This window comes from Hippopotamus amphibius, chromosome 8 (assembly GCF_030028045.1).
Source record: "Hippopotamus amphibius kiboko isolate mHipAmp2 chromosome 8, mHipAmp2.hap2, whole genome shotgun sequence".
In the NCBI taxonomy this organism is placed as follows: Eukaryota; Metazoa; Chordata; class Mammalia; order Artiodactyla; family Hippopotamidae; genus Hippopotamus; species Hippopotamus amphibius.
In genome coordinates, this window is record NC_080193.1 from 23,651,978 (window position 1) to 23,667,131 (window position 15,154).

Sequence of the window (15,154 nt, forward strand, 5' to 3'; positions counted from 1 at the left end):
ATTCTCCTTGGGACCTCCTCCAGCAGCTTTTCCTTCTAATTTGCTGCTTAGCAGCTGCTGGTAACTAAAAAAAGCCAGATAACCAAGATGGGCGATGCTGAGTGTAAACAGATTCTGAAGGCTTTGTGCAAAAATATTACAAAATATTTTTTGGAGTCTTTTTTGTTGGTAACATTTCCTTGAAATGTTCCTGATCATTGAATGTGGTGAATAAATGATTTCTAATTACCAACTCAAATGGGCTCAGGGTCAGAGTAAAGAGGTAAGTGGCTTCTCAGTCCTGGAGATCCAGACAGCACTGAAAGTTTGTTCTCAGATCTTTCTGCCCCCATCTCAGCAAGGCTTGGCTAGCTTGGCTGCGGTCTCAGGCAGCCTCAAGCTCTGAGCCTGCAGCCTTCCAGCTCAGTGACCCCCAGAGAGAGCTGCTCCTTGTTGGCAGGTACAACAAGAAACCCAGGACTCTGTTCATCTCAAACTCAGAGTTGAGAGCAGGAAGGGAAACAGACATGAAAGGAAGACCTGGGAAAAGCTCTGGAGCCAAGAGAGGGGGTGGGTGAGCATCGCACACACACCCACCAGACAGACCGGGAAGGGGGGAGGCTGGGTCCTCATGGGAATTTGAGCAATCTGTACTAGAATGTGGGAGACATTACTGAGTGAACCAAACACAGATGTTCACAACTGCCTTTAATTTTTCTCTTTTGCCCGATTTTTTTTTTCATGTATTTGTATATCAGGAAGCTGAAAGTAGCTCTAATTTGAGCTGTAAATGCAGTTTGGTGTTAATGAATCATTTCTACCGTGCCTTGAATGGTTTCAAAGAGCCCAGACTTTTGCATCTTCCCGTACATAGAAAAGTGCTAAATTCATTAACTTGTGATGTCTGAATTTGTTACCAAGTCCAAGCTCCCTCTGCTCCACATGACAGGCCAGTGAATCAGAGACAAGGTGTTGAGGCAAGGCATATGACTTTATTTGGAAAGCCAGCAGACTGAGAAGATGGCAGACTAGCGTCTCCAAGAAAACCATCTTCTCAGGGCCTGGATGCCAGTTTCTTTTATAGAATCAGAGAGGGAGAGGCAGTGAGGAAGTAAAGTAAAAAAGGCCATCAGTCTTGCAAAACATCTCCTGGAATGACTAGCCTTGGGGATGTGTTAATTTCTTCTTTTCTGCAGCCATTCGCAGGTGGGCGGGGTTCCCCGAGGCAGGCCATCATGTATGATTACAACAACAAAAGCAGAGAAAAACAAAGGTTAAAGTCAAAGAAACAGATCCAACATGGACTTGATTTAGCTCTTTCCTGTTACAGCCTTCTTCGTTTAACAGTAACATTTTCAGGTTCTGACTACCTGGTCTTTGTTGCAAAACCCCTATCTATATATCCTGCCTCCTCCCTTACCTCTTTGGAGCGGTCCTTCAGAGCTATCCGAGAGGCTGCCTCCTGGGCTTAACGTCCTCAGAAAGTCCCCCCAATAAAACAAAATTCTCAACTTTTACGTTGCGCATATTTTTCAGTCGACCCTTGTTTTAAGCATCTGTATAACAGAGTGTATAAACGGAATATGCTGGGCCACAGTGAGAAAACCAATGGCATTGCTGTTGGCCACTGAGGGCGGGCTGAGGTATGGCCGCCTTGTGCCTGAAGTCAGCCTGGGTGATGCAGCAAAGCATCCCTGATGGAGACAGAATCTGGACCATCCCATCACAGTGTCTCCACCATCGACTCATCTCCAGGGGCCACAGAGGCTGAGAGCAGGAAGGGACACTAGCCAGTCACCCCCTTGTTCAACACTGAAGTCCCCTCCAACACTGTCACACTACATGGTCATCCAGCCATGGCCTTTCAGAGGCTGCAGGAAGCACGGGGCTTCCAAGTGTGGTTTACATTAGATTTCACCCTTACATTGTACATCCTGTGGGTTTGGACCAATGTGTAATGACATAGATACATCATTATGGTCTCAAACCATAGATTCCCTGCTCTAAAAATCTCGTGTGTGCTCTGCCTGTTCATACCCCTCCCCCAACCCCTGGCAACCAATGATCTTCTCACTGTCTTCTCCTTTTCCAAAATGTCATAGAGTTGGAATCATACCGTACGTAGTCTTCAGATTGGTTTCTTTCACTTAGCAACATGCATTTAAGTTTTCTCCACACCTTTTCATGGCTTGAGAGCTCATTTCTTTCCAGCCCTGAATACCATTCCATTGTCAGAATGGACCCCAGTTTACCCCCGCCATTCACCCGCAGAAGCACAGCTTGGTGGCTTCCAAGTTTGGGCCGTTATGGATAAAGCTGCTGTCAACATCCGGGTGCAGGTTTCTGTGTGGTTATGAGCTTCCCACTCATTTGGATAAATACCTAGGGGTGTGATAGGTGGATCACATCCCAGCTTTTTAAAGCTCCAAGAAAATTTTTTTTCTTTAAGAAAGGAATTCCACGGTGTACCTCAAAAACTGGTACAAGAGTGTAAAGCAATTATATTCCAATAAAAAAAAAGAACGTATAGAAAAAAAAAAGAAAGGAATTCCAAAATAGGTTTTAATATAATGTACTTTATAGCTATGTATTTTCATTTAACAAGCTGACATGGGGCCACCTTCACGCACAGTATGCAGTGATACATTCCCGATAGCCTTAATATGATGGGATTATGTCTCCTCTACACGTGATGAGGTCCAAGAATGGGCCACATATGAAGATGCGTGATGAACGTCTACCTTTCCATCATGTCAATGTCTGTGTCGCTTTGCTGAATCACCAGTGTTTTCATTTGAAGTCTTTTGTGAGTATGAGACTCAGGCCAAATGTCCTTTGCAGTTCTTCCCCATCACACACCTTCCAAGGCCCTGGTCTGTCCTTGTTCTCCTCCAGAGACAGTTTGCTCACTACCTCATTGAGGAAGTAATCCCTTTGGACAGGAATTCATCGACTCTCATGAGATGAAATAGATCTTATTTCTCCAGGCAAGTGAGCTCAGAGCAAGCTGCCCAAGAGGTGGAAACTGAGTGACATCTTAGGACCGAGAGCTACGAGCCCCAGAATGTCACCTGCACCACCCTCTAAGGTCCCCAAGTCCTTGAGGTCAGTCTGGAGCCCCGGAGAGGGATTCAAACGCCCTCCATCTCAAGTGCCAGGTGCAGGAGGAGAGTATATGTTCAGGGTCAGACCCAGAACTGTTTGCAAGTTCTGCTTCTGCTGCTGAACTGCTGTGGGTTTGGGCCAAGTACTTGGCAACTCTCAGCCCTAACGTACTCACCTCTGAAACAGGGACCAGAAATACCTATTGGAGGAGAAGAAAATGTGTAAGGAACGTAGCCCTGTGCCTGAGATTGGGTCTCCTTCCTGCGAGCTGTTGTTACCATGGTCCTCAGTGGTGGTCACAGGAGGCTTGGACAGAGGCGAGGGCAGGTGCCGCATCAAGTCTCACCAGAGTTGGAGGAGCTGGTGTGTTGTCCTGTGGTCGCAGGGCTTCACTGGAACAGATGCTGACACAGGGTTACTGGCCCTGGAGGAGGCTGAAGGGGCCAGAGCCCACGGCGGTGACAGCAAGCCCTGATTCAGAGATTTCTATCATGAGACCTTCATGCCTGAAGAGCCATCTCACAACCCCAGGTGTGACTCAGTGTACACAAAGGAACAGTTTCTTCACGTATCCAGGAGAGGAGTGCTTTGTCACTTTAGTGTGTGAGTGTATGTGGTGTATGTGTGTGTGCCTCTGTGTACGTGTTTCATGTGTGTATGAGTTTCCATGTGTGTATAATATATGTGTATGTTCATATGTGCCTGTGTAAATCTGAGCACGTGTGTGTGTGTGTCTGCAAGTATATATGATGTGTGTGTTTGTGTGTGAGTTGTATGAGCAGGCACAGGGTGTGTGTGTATGTTTGTAAGTGTGTGATGTGTGTGTAAGTGTGAATGTGTCCATTTGTGAGAGTATATATGTGTGTGGCATAAGTGGGGGGGGGTAGGTGTGGTGTGTGTGTGTGTCTGTGGGGGTGTGTGGTGTGTGTATCCGTTCATCTGTGTACATGTGTTCCCCGTGTCTAAAGGCCACTACGACCCATCAGCTGGGAGCTTGTTTGGGGTGTGGAGTAGACAGACGTGGGCTGGAACCCCAGTTCCGCCTGCAGAGGTGTCACCAAGTAGGACCCTGTGAGGCCTTCCCAGAATAGACCCCCACCCATGTCCTCTTCCTGCCTTTTGTCTATAAAAAAACTTTAGTCAAAGAGTATATTTCATCAGAGAAGTGAGAAAGTGCAGAAAGAAAGGAAAACAGTCAAGCAAAACAAAATTAATGCTTTAGCCATTAAACAAGGTCAAGGACTTTTAGTTCTTCCTCAAAGACTGTAGACAATATTCTGAGCCATGTCCTTTGAGCTGTTTTGCAGATGCTGAAACTCCCACTTCTCCCAGGTGGGAGAAGTTAACTGCCCACAAGCACGTAGACCCCAGACCAGGTGGAACCGGAAGGTGGATGATGCTGAGTTCCACTTACATCACCACCAGCCAATCAGAAGAAGGTGCACGAGCGGATCGCACACCCCACAGACCCCCTCCTTCACGCTGTCTTTATAAATCTTTCCCTGAAAGCCTTTGCAAATGCGGGTCTTTAAGCGCTAGCTGCCTTGGCGTCCTTGCTTGGTGCCTTCAATAAATGTTTCATTTTCCTTCACCACAACCTGGGGTCAGTAGATTGGCTTTACTGCCTGCGGGCAAGTAGATCCAAGTTTGGTTCGGTAACAAAGATACAGCCCTGAGCATGGTCACCTCTGGTTCCCTCTTCCCCACCTCACATCCACTCTCAGTAAAGGGATGTGTAACCGTATCTACCTCCTTGCATTACCAGGAAGACCAGGGACGTGGCAGAGCACAGAGGCACCCATGACTTAACAAGGATCGTCCCACAGAGTTTAGGGTCCTTGACATCCACAAAGGCCTTTGTTTCCAAGATCCCCAGTCTGGCTGTGAAATAATGTTCCAGCTTCAGCTATCCGGATATTTGTACATTTTTAGGAAGTGTGTACTATTTCGTAGAATTTCTCAGAGAGGGCTGGGGTCTTGGATTCCATCGTAAAAGTAAAAGAAAATGAGAGACAAGTGTGTGTCCTTCACTAACTCGGGGCCTGATGTGAAACCGTAACCTTAGGGCAGAAGTGCAAATCCAGCTCAATCCAGCAAGCGCTTTATGGCGGGTCAGTCCTTGGCCCTGGGAAGGATACGGTCTTGCCCCCAAAGAAGTTTACATCCAGGGGAGAGTCCTAGCTCCTTTATTTCGGGGCTGAGACCACCAACCAAACCTGCATGCATATCACCTCCTTTAAATTAATCCACACACCTCTATGGAAGGAAGCTTCCACTGCACCCATGTTACTGATGAGGAATGAGAACACACAGATGGGGACACACAGAAAGTACACAACTGGTCCAAGATCACAGGGCTGGCAAGAGGCAGAGATGATGCTCACACGGACCCCTATGATCCTTGCTCTTGCTACAGCCATCAGGCTCCCACAAGTGGAAAGATGAGCCCCTACAGCAAACTCTGATTTTCTTTTTACACCTCCCCCAAATTAAAGTCCAAGCATCCTTAAGAGCACTGTGAATCTGGGTGAGTTCTTTCAGCTCTGTGGGTTTCAGCTTCTTGAGATGAAAACATGAGGACTGATGTGTCACCTCCTTGGAGTAAGGATTTAATGATGTGAGTTTCATTTCCTTGATGTTGGGGAAAATGTAGCCAACAGCCAGAATCCTCCTCTCTTCTCTGAGGTTGAGAGCAACCAAAGCAGGGACCTCAGCATCTGCTATTCCTGAGCCCGGGAAGCAGGCTGGGGCTGCCCCCACGTGTTCACAACTTCCTGCCCTGGAAGACTGGACCAGTTGAGTGTTCCTAGCTGAGGAATTACTGCATCCCCTAGGATGCCTGGCCTCATAAGCGGCTGGGTAGGAATGCTGATTGGGTTTACCTCTTTTCATATTCTTCTTTTTTTTAATTTTATTTATTTATTTATTTAAATTTTTCTTTTTTTGGCTGCGTTGGGTCTTTGCCTTTGTTGCTGTGCACGGGCTTTCTCTAGTTGCAGAGAGCAGGGCTACTCTTCGTTGCGGTGCGCAGGCTTCTCACTGTGGTGGCTTCTCCTGTTGCGGAGCACGGGCTCTAGGTGCTAGGGCTTCACTAGTTGCAGCATGTGAGCTCTGTAGTCGTGGCTTGCAGGCTCTAGAGCCCAGGCTCAATGGTTGTGGTGCACGGGCTTAGTTGCTCTGCGGCATGTGGAATCTTCCTGGACCAGGGATCGAACACGTGTCGCTGGTATTGGCAGGTGGATTCTTAACCACTGCACCACCAGGGAAGCCCTCATATTCTTCATCTTATCTAATTTGCTATTTAATATGACATGTTCTTTTGTCTTTCCCTTGTACTTTCTCATTTGTATCCTTAGATTTCGCCAGATGTGTTTGAATCTATTCAGGCAGAACAGAAAAGACAACAATCCTATCTATCTCTTTTGATTTTACCATGCAGCAAGATCTTAAATTACTCTAATTCTATTTTGCATTCACAACAGAAATAAACAAAAGGTGACAGATGACATTTAGGTCATACCAAGTTTTTTTTTTTTTTTCTAGCCCAATAAAAGTGCAAGTTCTCTAAAAAAGTCTTTCCAGGTAGTTATAAATAGGGCAGAATAAGGTAAAAGGGTGGCATTTGAGATTGAGGCTGTAGTCATCATTTTAAAGCTGTTAACAAACACATTTTTGAGTAAATATACATACACAATTGTATGTGTTGCAAAGAGCTGATATAGCCAAATTCGTTTCTGAGATGCCCTTCAAGAAAAGCATTGTTTGCTAATCAAGTTGTTAGGATAAGAATATCCTAAGTGGGTAGAAGAATATTAACGTTGATGACGTGACTCTGCATGTGTTGTGGGGAGAGCTAAGGACGGGCAGTGGTGGATGTCTTCCAAAATGAGATCCTGAGATTCTTGGATGTGATCTGCCCAGTGTATCCAGTCCTTGGAGTTTACATTTAGCATCTGTGTAGGTCAAAGACATGAAAGCACTTCCACTGGAAATGATCAAAATCAATTTTACGAGGAGTGGATTTCAGCATGTAGGTTAATCCTTTGTTTTACATGAGCCCTAACATCCTGGTCTTCTAGAATCAGCAAGCCAGGAGATCCTGAGACCTGTCATTTAGAGGAAAGTTGACTGACTTATTCAGAGAGTAAATATTTTACGCTTTCCAGGCCAGGCTGTTTGTCACAACTGCTCCACTCTGCAGGTACAGCAGGAAAATAGCCCCAGACAGCACATCGGCAAACGGGTGTGACTGTGTCCAACAGACTTTATTTACAAAACATCAGGTGACTGCATTCGATGTGAGGGCTATAGTTTGCTGACTCTGATTTAGGAAACAGTCATCTGTTTGTTTCTGCCTCTTTTGCAATTTTTACAAATGTATCTGGGGGAAAAAAGAAAGAAAGAAAAGGAAAGCCACGTCTTCTCCATACCCTGAGACTAGATAAAAATCATATTTTTGCTTAGGAATTTAACAAGAACTTGCAAGAAATCATTTCCAAACTTGGATCCTGAGGGTCAAGGCTCAAGGTGGGGTGTGAGCTGAATTGCAGACTAGCAGAGGGGAACGGAGTGACCATCCCTGCAAAGGGAAACAGTTGAATTTTACTTTAGGGTTGGGGTGAGGTTGGGATTCAGGATGGGGTTAGCAGAAAGGAGACAGGTGTGGGGAGGGTTCTGCAAGCCAAACGAGGGGGCCACGGCTTCCAGCACAGACCTGTCCCTGGGATCCTTTAAAAATCACGATGCCAGATATCCAGTTTTGAGTTGTCTGAAGGTCTGAAAATTCCTACTTTCCACCTCCCAAAGTCTTCAGCGAAATTTAGGACACATACCAAGGTTTTGGGAGGATGGAAGTTAAAATGGGAGTTAGGAAAGAGCTGGATTTCCAAATCCAGGATATTCTGGGGACAGTGGCAGCCTCACCGACAATCAGACGATTCACAAATTGAACTAAAAGCAGCAGGAGGAGGAGGCTGAAGCCAGGGGGCTGGAGGGGGTTTGCAATGTGGTTGAAAGAGCACTGAGCTGTCCGTTCCTGTGGGACCGGGCTGGAGACCGTGATCCAGATCTGGTGAAACCATATACTCAGCCTACATCTGAGCGACAAAGTTGTGGGTCTTGTTATTTGCTTGCCTGTCTGTTTATCATGAAGGGCACTTGCTTGATTGCGGACTACTGTTTGCCCCATGTGGTTCCGCACAGAAGCGAGATGGTAGAACCATAACGTCCAATGGTTTTCTTTTTCTCCATCAGCCGCCAGCCAAGGATACAGTGAAACTCCGAAACACACCTGTACAGCCATCCTGCTGTGGAGAACCACCCTCCTCTCATCTGCTGGTACAGTTCTAATTGGTCAGGACCCAGGCTGGGTCAGGTGTTAAATAATTTGAACATCCTATCAACTCCACATGAAACATTATAACTTCAAGATAAAGCACTTTGAGGAGAAGCTACCTCTTCCTGATTCGTTCCTGGACTTCAGGTCTCTCGTGCAAGATAAACAGCTTTTTGAATTGAGCAAGGATTCAGCATCTTTTCAGCATCTGTCTCTGAACTTCTCATGTTGAAACTGTTTATCAACCTGTGCAATGGGCATGCCACCACTAAGCCAGGGCTATTTCACAATCTATTTGTGTTTCCTCTAATTTGAGGAGGAAATGAATACTAACCGGCACATGGGAATACATGTCAGAAGGACATAGGTTACTGGTGGCCTTATTGCAGGTGCAGGGGGATTCTCGTACCAGGGCTTATGGGTCTCACAGAAGCAGGAATCATTAACGCTGACAAGGTCCCAGTCCTCCTATTTATGATGTTATCCATCCTCACCAAGACCCTAACAGGTCAACGTTATTATGCCTGATTTTTTTTTTGTTTGGATATATATATTTTTTAAAGCTCTTTATTGGAGTATTATTGCTTTACACTGTTGTGCCAGTTTTTGCTGTGTAACAAAATGAATCAGCTGTATTTATACATATATCCCCATTTCCCCTCCCTCCTGCGACTGCCTCCCACCCTCCCTATCCCAGCCCTCCAAGTCATCACCCATCATTGAGTTGATCGACCTGTGTTATGCAGCAGCTTCCCAGTAGCCATCTATTTTACACTTGGTAGTGTATATATGTCAATGCTACTCTCTCACTGTCCCAGCGTCTGCTTCGCACCCAACCCCGTGTCCTCAAGTCCATTCTCTACGTCTGCATCTTTATTCTTGCCTGTCACTGGGTTCATTTTTTAAGATTCCATATCTATAAGTTAGCATATGGTATTTGTTTTTCTCTTTCTGATTTACTTCGCTCTGTATGACAGACTCTAGGTCCATCCACCTCACTACAAATAACTCAATTTCATTCCTTTTTATGGCTGAGTAATATTCTATTGTATACATGTGCCGCATCTTCTTTATCCATTCATCAGTGTCCTTGATTTTTAAATGAGGAATGGAAAGCACAGAGACTGCACAAAAGCATCAGAGTCTCATATCTGATAGAGAATGGAGATTGAATTCATTCATGTCTTTTATTGGGCACCCTCAATCTGCCAATCTTGGATGGTGCCCCAAGGATGGAAAGAGGGACAGCACACACTCCCTGCCCCTAGAGCGCTCACTCTAGACCAGGGGACAGGGACTCACCAAGAGCTACGTAGATGTCACCATGGAGAATCCACCCTGTACAATCTGCATCCAAGCATGTTTCTTAGGGCAGGATCTGGGTCTCTCTACTTCGCACTAAGCCCAATGTTGACAGCCTTGAGAACCCAAGAAATAGCCAACATGTGATGGAATGAAAAACATGCATGCATCTCAGAACTAAGAAGACATGCGCAGCGCACACTCAGGACAAACGGATATAATGAGGTTAAACAAAGTGCAATAAATACAGTTCTAACTGGCAGGGCTGGAATAGAGATGCAGACATAGAGAACGGACTTGAGGACATGGGTGTGGGGAGGGGAAGCTGGGACGAAGCGAGAGAGTAGCATTGACATATACACACTACCAAATGTAAAATAGATAGCTAGTGGGAAGCTGTTCCAGAGCACAGGGAGATCAGCTCGGCACTTTGTGATGACCTAGAGGGGTGGGATAGGGACAGTGGGAGGGAGGCTCAAGAGGGAGGGGATATGGGGGTATATGTATACATATAGCTGATTCACTTTGTTGTACAGCAGAAACTGGCACAACATTGTAAAGCAGTTATACTCGAATAAAGATGTAAAAAAATCAAACAAAACAAACAAACAAAAAAAACACCCTCCATCATACTATGTGACCAGGGTTGGCAAAACCATGCCTTATGTGCAAGGAAATCAGATGCTGAATGACAGCATTGCTCTACCTGTCCAGGCCAGACACGTGTGAGGGGTAAAGCAACCAGATAGGGTGGAAAGCTGGAAAGAGCCCTGATTTTTTTCCATTTAATTTGGTCACCTGGGAGCGCACTATCAAAATGCCTTTATTTAAAAGATGATTTTTGTTTTAGTTTTTGGGGTTTTTTGTTTATTTGTTACTGATGGATATTTCTAAATATTGGAACAAATGATAAGGAGAGTAATACTGCTTATTTTTAAACATACCCACATCCACACACTCCAAACCAACGGCTTTTCCCCCATGATCCCAGAACATTAAAAAAGAAGACTTGCCAAACAAGGTTCCAAAAGGTGGGACATCATTTGAATGTTTATATTTAACAAATTAACTCTTGTAATAGACCAAGAAAATGTTGTCTAATTGTGACATTTCCCCAGATAGCTAAAAGATTGGGAAAAGTTAATCATAGTATAGCCCAAGCAGTGTTTGTATACCAGTTTAAAGAATTGTATGGGGGCTTCCCTGGTGGTGCAGTAGTTAAGAATCCACCTGACAATGCAGGGGACATGGGTTTGATTCCTGATCTGGGATGATCCCTCATGCCATGAAGCATCTAAGTCCACATGCCACAACCACTGAAGTCCGCGCACCTAGAACCCGTGCTCCACAACAAGGGAAGCCCCTGCAATGAGAAGCCCAAGCACCACAATGAAGGGTAGCCCCTGCTCATCACAACTAGAGAAAAGCCTGCACATAGCAGTGAAGGCCCAATGCAGCCAAAAATAAATTAATAAATAAATTTATTTTTTAAAAAAGAATTGTATGGGATGGTTTCCAGCCCTATTTGTACATCCCAGAGACTGTATTCATAGTAACCTTGTGTCAATCATATCTAGGTAAAATCTTCAGATTTTTGTGAATGGTAGGCCCTAGAGAAATAGATATTTCTGCTTTTTTTTTTTTTGATGGCATCACGCAATATGTGGGATCTTAGTTTCCCAACCAGGGCTCATACCCATGCTCCCTACAGTGGAAGCTCAGAGTCTTAACCACTGGACCACCAGGGAATTCCCTCTTTCCACTGTCAACTCAGGAACAGGCTTTGCAAAGAAAGAGAAAATTTTTCCATTTTTAAAAAATTTTAAGAAAATCATGTAAACTTAAAAATGTCTTGTTTTACTTTTCCTTTACATTAGATAATATATGTGAAATTCTCTGTAAACAGTTCCGCAAATTTTAAGCTTCTTTATTACTTGGATTCTGGAGAGGAACTTTAGTTCCAAGTAGATGCTAAATATTCTATCACTGGAATGATGTAAATCAATAGTAAAGAAAAGAGAGAAGGGATAAAGAACAAGGTTCTACTGTAGAGCACAGGAAACTGTATTCAGTATCCTGTGATAAACCATAATGGAAAAGAATATTAACAAAGAATATATATATGTGTGTGTGTGTATAACTGAATCATTTTGCTGTACAGTGGAAATTAACACAACTTTGTAAATCAACTATACCTCGATTAAAAAAAAAAACATCAAGAATCGGGACTTCCCTGGTGGTGCAGAGGTCAAGAATCCGCCTGCCAGTGCAGGGGACACAGGTTCGATTCCTGATCCGGGAAGATCCCACATGCCACGAAGCATCTAAGTCCGTGAGCCACAACTACTGAGCCTGTGTTCTAGAGCCTGAGAGCCACAGCTATTGAGTCCTCGTGCCACAACTACTGAAGCCCGGGCAGCTAGAGTCTGTGCTTCACAAGAGAAGCCACCACAGTGAGAAGTCCGCACACCGCAACAAATTGTAGCCCCTGCTCGCCACAGCTAGAGAAAGCCGACGCAGGGCAATGAAGACCTAACACAGCCAATAAATAAATAAATTTATTTTTTAAAAATCAAGAATTAGAAAAAGGGACGGGGAGGAGGTATCCTAAACATTATTGGTTCATGAAAGGGAGAGCACTCCGGGTTTCCTGTCAGGTGAAGGTCTACATGGACAGATAGATCTGTAACTTATCTGAAATATGAAATCTTTGCTTTGTGCCCCAACCAAGAAGAGCACTCATTACTGAGTCCTGGTGAGAACAAGGTATACAGACAATGTGCATTCAACATAAAATAATCTTCTTGTAGTCACTTTATATTTTATAATATTTCATATTTTAGAAACTTTTTGTTTTGCAACCCAAATAGAAAAAGCTAAACCTAAAACATTGTTTTACCCTGACTTTGGCAAAGAGTTCATAAACAAGGCACCAAAAGCAGAATTCACAAAAGAAAGAAAATTGATACATTTCATCATAATAAAAACTTGAGTTCTAGGAATGATGCTGTTAAGGAAAAGAAAAGCTACAGATGGGCAGAAAATAGTGGCAAAAGCATATTTCAAAAAGCGTTTGTATCCAGAGTGTATTAAGAATTCTCAAAATTTAATCGGAGGGAAGCAATGAGCCTAATAAGAATGACCAAATTTTGGAGACCAATCAAGAAGATACATATGAAAAAGTCTTCATTGTTATTAGTCATTAGAGAAAAGCAAGTTAAAATCACAATAATACTGCACACCTATTGGGAATGTAACTTGGTGCAGCCATTAAGCAGAACAGTATGGAGGTTCCTTAAAAAACTAAAAATAGAGCTACCACATGATCCAGCGATCCCACTCCTGGGCATATACTGGGGGAAAACCATAATTCGAAAAGATACATGCACCCCAATGCTCATAGCAGCACCACTTACAATAGCCAGGACATGGAAGCAGCCTAAATGTCCATGGACAGATGACTGGATACAGAAGATGTGGCACATATACACAATGGAATATTACTCAGCCATAAAAAGCAAGGAAATAATGCCATTCACAGCAACATGGATGGACCTAGAAATTGTCATACTAAGTGAAGTAAGCCAGGCAGAGAAAGACAAGTGACAAATGATACAAATGAACTTCTATACATAACAGAAATAGACTTACAGACATAGGAAGCAAACTTATCGTTACCAAACGGTAAAGGGGGGCAGGGTAGAAATAAATTAGCAGTTTGCAGTTAACATACACACTACTAGGAAAAAACAGGTAAACAACAAGGTCTATACCACAGGGAACTATACTCAATATTTTGTAATAACCTCTGTGGGGAAAAAAATCTGAAAAAGTGTATATATATATATATATATATATATATATATACTTTATATAAAAAGTTAGATAAAGATATTATGTATATCTGTATCACTTTGGTGTACACCTGAAACTAATGCAACATTGTAAATCAACTATACTTTAATAAAAATGAATAGTAAAAAAAAGAAAGAAGAAAGACAAGAAAAGAAGAAAGGAAGGAAGAAAAAAGAAAGAAAGAAAAAGAAAGAAGGAAGGAAAGAAAGAAAGAAAGAAAGAAGAAAGAAAGAAAGAAAGAAAAAGAAAGAAAGAAAGAAAGAAAGAAAGAAAGAAAGAAAGAAAGAAAGAAAGAAAGAAAGAAAGAAAGAAAGAAAGAAAGAAAGAAAGAAAGAAAGAAAAAGAAAGAAAGAATGGAAGAAAGAAAGAAAATGCAAAAAATACTACACACCTATTAGAATGTTGTTTTTAATAACAATACCAAGTGCATAGAAAACAGTGCAGCTACTTTGGAGAATAATTTGGCATTCCCTACACAGTAAAACATGCACATACCCTCCAGCCCCCAAATCACACTTTAGATATTTACCCAAGTGAAATGAAAACTGTAATCACACAAAAGCCTGTCCATGCAGATTTGTAGTAGGGCTATTCTCCATCACACAAGACTGGAAACCACCCAAATGTTCTTCATTTTCTCAATGGATCAACTGGGCTCTGTGCAGACAATGGAATACTCCTCAGCTATAAGAAGGAATACATGGAAAAACATAGACCCAATGCTTCTTGATGTTTGAGAAAAGCTAGACTCAAAAGTCTCCATGCTGTAGGATTCCATTTACAGGACTTTCTACGAAGGGACAACTCTAAGGGCAAAAACATTTATGGATGTCAGGGTTAGAGTTTAAGTTCAGAGTGATACAAAGGAATTTGGAGAGAGTGATGGAATTTTTCTATTTGGGGATTGTGGTAGTGGTTACACAACTATAGACATTTGTCAAAACTCAGAATTGTGTGCTAAAAAGGGTGATTCTTGATGACTATAGATTAAACTACAAAAAAATAAATTCAATATCACCTCCAAAAAAGAGATAAGACAATGAACTTTGGGCAGGGGGAGAAAGATTAAGAAATAAAAGGAAGGAATGAAGGTAGTGTATTTCTCAAAAGAGAGGGGGTGGGGAAGGAGGGGGAAGGAGGAGGAAGAGAAAGAGGGAAAAGAGAGTCCAGAGTTAACAGAGGAAGAGCAAAGTGGGCAACATTTGATGGTTCTAGATGTAAGAGCATCATTTGTCCCACCAGCCAAAGTCCTAAATCTTAAGTCTACACTCGAAGTCGTTTTCCCTAAATCCAGAATCCTGAGCTACCCTGGCAAGCCTCTGCAACCCTACCAGATCTCAGCCGATGGCAGAGTTTTGATTGCTTTTATTTTCTGTGCTATTAGTAATTTCTAAATTTGTAATCATTTCAGATACTAAAACACCGTACCCTATATTTCACAATGATTTTCTGGCTTTTAATTATTTTATCGAACTGTTAATACTAATAATATACCCCCATTTGGACCCTGGCTCAGGAGAACCCGTTTGCTTATAGAAGAACCCACAAGGTCCTGGTGGGTTCCAGTCAGAAGTGGCT